Below are 7,175 nucleotides of genomic sequence, written 5' to 3'. Positions count from 1 at the left end.
TCGGGATGACGCACTGCAGTCTGGGAAATGTAGGAATAATGGTTTTGGTATACGGCTGACTGTCTAGTTGAGAACTACATCCATGGTTTGTAGTTAATGCTGTGTATGTGCTTTAAGAGCAATGTCACTGGTTGCAATCATGAATGTATTAAGGGTTGCAATGGCAAAATAAATGCCCAAACTATACAAGGAGCTAATATGGAAACCCAGTTCCGCCAGGAAAAGGCAACACATATGTTAGGATGACCATGGTAGGGGCAACATTAAGAGATAGATAACATTTATGAGACAGTATAAATATATTAATATAAATCAAAATGCTATAATAATGATTAAGTAAAAAATGTAACTTAGTATGTCATTTTTTATATTTTCCGACAACTGTGGTTTATTGTTAGATACATAAATAAAGAAATAGTTGCTAACTTTCTAGTTTGTTTGATTTGTTCTTTGGAATAACCTGATAAGTTGCCTGTAGAAGATACAAACTATTGCTGCTCTGTCTGATTTTTGTTTGTATTTGTAAAATAAAATAAAAATAAAAAAACAGATATGCATTATATGAACGGAACCTAATATGTAGTGTGTGTAGAACGGTCTGGTTATGTTACAGTATAAATAATAAGCAGTTATGTAATATGTACAGTGTAAAAGAGACAATATATAGCCTACAGTTGAACATTGTCAGAGTTAAATACAATCAGTTAAATATAGAGGGAATGCATACAGCAGGCAATGAGCCAGCAGCATCAGATTTTTACTTAGTATATTTCATAATTCTGATTTAGAAAGTTAAAGAGGCACTCCACCGATTTTACAGATGAAGATCAGTTTACATGTCACAAAGAGAGTAGGCTACTCAGGTTGTGAAAACCCTAGTATAATGTCTTCTGTAGCTCTGAAGGGTTGAACAAAAGACACTGTGTAGTTGCCTAATAGGGACTAAAAGTGAGTATATGCCCCTTTAAGATTTGGACTTAGTATCCCTTAACTCTAATTTACTATCTCAGTAATTGGCCTCCATTACCGCTCGCAGTAAATCTTAGGGTACTGCTTACACTCTTTACACTGTTTACTGGCTATATTAGCCCATATGCTCTTAACCCCTCCCTCCCTCCTTCCCCCAGCCTGGACTGAGGTCTAACTTAATACTTGAACAATGGCTGTAGCCCTATTACTTCAAACCTCTAACATTGACTGTTGATAGGTGTCTATCCTACTTATTCCCTTATAATGCCCATATTTAATGCTGCCTTTTTGTGTCAGAGGGAGGAGACTGAGAGAAACTCGAGGTTTCTTGAAGAAAACCTGCTCCTGACCAGGTTAGGTTCACAGACTCAGTTACCATAACTGACTCTGAGGTTAAGTTACCTCTCTTTCTGAAACAGACTGGAGTTCCCTCTCTCTCTCAGGTTTGATTAACCTCTCTTTCTGAAACAGAAAACCCAGATTTTCCCTCATCTCAGGGTTAACAAACCCAGAGTTTTCACTAAACCTGCTTTCTGAAACGGACCCCGATGTACTGTATGTGTATGTTGTGTGTGATGTCTTTAAGCTACTGGGACCTTGAATTTTCCTTTGGGGGTCAATCAAGTATCTATCTATCTATCTATCTATCTACACTCAAAAAATTGAATCAGGGGGGTTGTGCACTTTAAATAGTTGTTTAATGTTCAGTTTACTTAAAATAAATGTATTTACTAGGTTAAAATGTTAATTTCAAATAAAGTCAATGTAATTGTGTCTATTGTTACCTGTAAAAAATATGAATGTGTTGATAAATCCCAAAACATTTAATTTAAGTGAATTAGGATTGCAATACTTGTTACATCCTGAAGACGGCAGTATAAAACACCAGCTACCATTTAAACCAAAACAGGAGAAGAAGACTGAGATGCTTCAGACTGCGCATGCGTCTAGTTTTGAATTTCTGACCGGACCACGCCTGACCCTCCTTCGGTTAATTTCGGTAATTCTGTCGGAAAAAAAGTTGCAGTTGGTGTTTGGTATCTAATATGGAAAAGGTAGGAGGACATTTTCTTTCACTCAAACCTGTTTTGTAATATTTTCATGTTGAGCATGATTGTACTTTGTGTTTGAGATGCAAACTGCTGTAAAAGCAGGTGGGGCTTCGACATGTTTGCTATAAAACTTAGCTAGCTAACGTTAGCTGTATGACCATAGACTATATATGTATGACCCATGTCGGTTGGCTGTTTATCCAGCAGCTCACTGCTTAGCTATAGCTAACGTGTGTAGTGTTTCTAAACTTGAATTTAGTGCTGGTGGCCCAATGTAATTAGCTCAGGTTAGCGGTTAGCTCCGGTCAGCTCGAGTGAGGGAGAGGGTGAACAACCAGACAAATGACGTTCGGGGTCGCATCCACAGTGGTGTGGCCACGCAGCTTTCGCGGTTTATTAGAACAGATATTCCTGCAGGCCACAACACCACAAGCAGCATGCTGCTACCAACGTTAGCCTTTGAGCCTGAAGTGAATGTTGTGGCTGTGTCATGCTCACTGCGCACTAAACTTTCTGCATTTAGCTAATACAGATAAACAATAGAAAAGGTGTCCATTTGTGGACCTGAGGTATGGTTATCTTTAACACTGCATGTTACTCATGTTTAATTTCAGAGCAGTTGGGCAGGACTCATCCACTTATTCGTGGTGAATTTGAAAGTTTACTTTGCACATGTATTTAGAGTATAAAATATATAACCCCCTCAGCCAAATCATTAGTTATTTTTTCATTGTGTTTTAATCAGGGTGAGTGTGTGAAAGTCATGCTAAGGAATGATGTAAAAGCAAGCTTTGAGGACTTTTTTGTCATATTGTAGCTCAGCAACACTATGTAACTACAGCTCGCGCTACCCTCCACTCCCCCTACTGGTTGTCTCATTATAACTACAGCTCGCGCTACTCTCCACTCCCCCTGCTGGTTGTCTCATTGGAACTACAGCTCGTGCTACCCTCCACTTCGGTGCCCCTACTGGTTGTCTCATTAGAACTACAGCTCGCGCTACTCTCCACTCCCCCTACTGGTTGTCTCATTGGAACTACAGCTGCAGCTAAAAGTTGCATAGTGCTGCTTTAAGAACCATGTAAAATGTGCCTCAATAATTGATCTGTTAACATCTTTATAGGTTTATTTGTCTCTTTTAGTAATCATTATGTTGCAAAATTTCAGATCCTGAAAAATTGCTTCGATGATGATTTGTGCTCCTGTCTGGATAAGACCTACTCAAAAAAAGGTAAGATCGTAACTAGCTACCTAGTTACTGCAAATCGGCTTTTGCATATTTTTAGGAACATTTATTAGATGACAGCTTCATTATCTTGTTCTGAATAGATTTTTTTTTTTTATTTTAAGGTATAGAGCTCTCTTAAATGCAAGTAATGCATTTCAGTAGTTGATGGCTTCTGTTAATCTGTTGAATTTCAGGTCCTGGCTGGGATAGCTTTTGTTAACTCCCTACGTATTGATGTGTTATAGCTGGACTGCGGAGCTTTCATGTGGTACGTTAAGGCAGAAAATAGAAAAACCTTTTTATAAGGTATTACTAAAATAATGAATGTTGACTGTTTTAGTAGGTACCATTAATATAATTTGTGTTTGTGGACATGTTTTCAGATGGAGGCAGAATTTCTTACTACTACTACTCCCCTTCTCTAAAAGTTCCTTACACAACTTGACCAACGCACTGAGCAGCTCATTAAAGTGTTGAACAAAGGAGGCTATGCAGGGAGGAAAATCAGGATCATTATGGCCCCAATGACACAGGTATGTTTTGCTGTTGGTAGAAATTATTATGGAATTATAAGTTGATGTTGACTAGTGAATCTGACTGACTAGATAGTATCTGTGAATGCACCCTTAAGAGTAGGCTATGAAGTTGGGTTTTGATAGTTGCCTCTTGTGCTTCTTTCAAATTATTTATTTGCAGCCACCTCTGAATATAAACACAGATCAATCAATGTAGCTGTGTTTAGGGATCAAATGTATTGATATTTGGAATGAGAAACAGAAGTTTGCTTCTCAACATACAGCACTGATCACTCAAACAATTGAGGCCGGTTTATCTATTAGTGAGTGTTATGAAAATTGCGTAGGTAAAACATTTTCTAATATAATTGTTTTTCTCCTTGCTGTTTCTTCTGTGTAAAGGAAGCTTGAGAAGTCACCTTTGGTATCTACAGCATCGATGTTAAGGGAGGTGATTCAGGGTGTTGAAGTTCTGCACGACTTGAGAGACTTTGCCTCTGCATGTGCCCTGAGTTATCCTAACAGACTGAAAGCCTTCTTTGAAGTACTTCAAAAGTTCTTCTTTCAAATGGATGCTTGCAGACTCTCAACCAAGGTACAGCTGCTCATTAACTAACTGTACAAATGAGACAATCACTGATTTGGATGCTGAATGTTTCATCGAACAGGAGAAATATTTTGGGCCGAAACTGAAAAAAATTATCTGTTTGAAAATAGAGCAGAGAAACTACACTTGAGGAAAACAACCAATTTCTTTGCAAACTTTTGAAAAACTTATCATACATGAAAAGTGGTAGTTGAGTGGCACTACTAGAGAAGTGATGTAGAATTGAGAGACCATGCTGCGCAAAAACGGTTGATATATAACTATGGCTATTTTGTGGATGTTTTAACACTAAGCTGCATCAAAAACAACTGCAAGGAAGTTCAATCATCAGACCATCTTAACCATCGTTAAAGAAATCCTACTTTAGAGTAGATCTTTGTTAAAGTGTTGCCACTGAAAACTTTATTTTAGATGTTAAGGCTGTTAGATGGAGAGACTATTATTTTGTAAACAAATTTGAAAACTGTAAAAAGTATTATTTATTAAACCATAAAAAGTGAGTTATTTATTAAAGTGTGAATTATTTATATATTTGCTGTCAATCGATCGACTAATATTTGCAGCTGTAATTCCATGTGTTACAAATGTGTACATGCATTGAAATGTTAGTTTATAGAATGGCACCAAAATGTTACTGAATCACTGCTGTGTTGATGAATAAAGGAAATAAGAAAACTATGTTGGGTGTACCAAATTCATTTGTGTGGAACCTGTTGACAAACTTTAATTATGTCAAAGTAAATAGTAAAACTTAAATTAGATGAAAACCTAAAGTTATCATTAACTGAACTTAAATTGATTATTTAATGACTACAAATGAGATATATGCTGAATTGACAAATGTAAAATATGTAGCCTGTACATATATTATTTAGGTTAATATAACATAATTGACTTAATTTGGTTAAGCTTAAATATGTCTTGTTGATCAGAAGTAAAACATTTTAATTAGCTGAATTTACAATCATTGTGTTACTGTAACATAAGTTAGTTGAATTAACTGACCTTAATATTTTTGCTTTTAACTAACCGAATAAAAATACGTGGAACCGGTTGCCTTAATAAATTTAATTAAAGTCAATGATTGAATTTTTTCAGTCTATCTATCTATCTATCTAGTATCATCTGTACTCTTGAATTATAGTTCCCTGAAATTACTAATTTGCTACCACGTGTTGTTAATCCCAGTGTATGAGCGTGTATGGAAAAAGAACAATATACGTGCGCATGTATATATAACTGCTGTGGCTAATTGTGGCCCCGTGCAGTGGAATAACTCTAGTGCTCTGTTTTCCCACAGACTATACAGTCAGTTGTTAATTTTGCACATTTTATGTATACACATTGAATGTACAATTTGTTTTATTAGCTTTTTATTAGTATGTAGTAAACTTGGCAAAGAGCCACTTGCAATTTAAGGCTTAAACCAACTGGTTCAAACCAGTCAACCCACAGTATTATAATTGGTGACTGCATGCTGATCTCTAGTGGTCAATATCTGTAATGATACTACTAATCCAACCTCTTGCTCTTTTCTATAATTTATTTCTCTCTGTTCACCTGCTTATTTAGATCAAGTTAACCAAATGTATAATGTAATGTAAATGTAATAACCAAACACATGTTCTATCTCCAGGAAGTAATCTAGGATTTAAAATGCATTTTCTCTGCAACCATTATGTAATAATCTTATCTTTTTTTTTCACAAACTTTATCAGTGGATTATAAAACATGTGGATAATACTGTGTTTTTTAACAGGGTGTTAGTCCTCTGTGTAAACTACATTAAAATTAGGCTATATAATAGTTTTTTCACATGATGATACCAATGATCTCTTTGAAAGACTCGGAGAGTCTTTGCATGCAACTGTAACTGTGCTCTTAATCATCTACAAGTAGATATTTAAATTGGAAAAGGAAGCACTGGCTCATTAATCAGTGTTTGTTGGATTCAAAAAAAGTGATTAAATAAATTTAAATTGGAATAAAATGAATTCCAAAATGATAAACAAGTTAATATACTAGATCGCAGCAGTATTGTCTCTTATTCAGTTTACTGTTATAATTAGTACTACTGCAATGTAAAAATACTCTGTTACAAGTAAAAGCATTGAAAATGTAATTTAAGTAAAAGTACCTAAGCAAAAATAAAAGTAGGCCTACCCACAATGCACATTAATTGCCCCTGTGGGTGTTATACTATTATATTATTAATGAATCAATGTGTAAACAGCATATTACTGTTGTAGTTGGTCAAGGTGAAGCAATTTAAATTATTTCATATTGGCCACTGTTGGGTAGTTAAATGTTTATTAATGTATTTATTTACTAACTTATTTTAATTCATAGCATCATATTTTATAAACTCATCATACGTTTTGTAAGTAAAATCTTAACCTGTACGGTATAGCAGCCTTACTAAAGCTGTCAAATTAATGTAGTGGATTAAAAAATACAATATCTCCTTCTGAATCGTAGTGGAGTACTAGAAGTAGAAAGTTTAATGAAATAGAAGTACAAGTACCTCAAATCTCGAAGTACAGTAGGCTACATGAGTGTACTATAAATCACCACTGGTTATATATATATACACACACACACACACACACACACACACACACACACACACACACACACACTTTTATATAATATATACTGTAATAGATATACTATACACACACACACACACACACACACAGCAAGGCTGTATTCAATATTTTGCCCCACTTGATTTAATTTCTTACCGGCACCGCCTGGTGTAATAAATCAAACGCTTCCATGTGTACCTGAAACGCCCCTCGACT

The 7,175-nt window shown here is 35.5% G+C and overlaps 1 long non-coding RNA gene across 1 annotated transcript; it reads left to right on the top strand.

Annotated features, from left to right (window-relative positions):
* Nucleotides 1-1,835: 1,835 nt before the first annotated feature.
* On the top strand, nucleotides 1,836-5,049 carry LOC120557638. The gene is made up of 5 exons (XR_005638987.1): nucleotides 1,836-2,024; nucleotides 3,189-3,252; nucleotides 3,444-3,517; nucleotides 3,633-3,782; nucleotides 4,167-5,049. It is a non-coding gene; the product is annotated as an uncharacterized LOC120557638 (long non-coding RNA).
* The last annotated feature ends 2,126 nt before the right edge of the window (nucleotides 5,050-7,175 follow it).

The sequence above is a fragment of the Perca fluviatilis genome, chromosome 4 (genome assembly GCF_010015445.1).
Source record: "Perca fluviatilis chromosome 4, GENO_Pfluv_1.0, whole genome shotgun sequence".
NCBI classification, from domain to species: Eukaryota; Metazoa; Chordata; class Actinopteri; order Perciformes; family Percidae; genus Perca; species Perca fluviatilis.
This window is presented reverse-complemented; position numbering and strand designations above follow the sequence as displayed.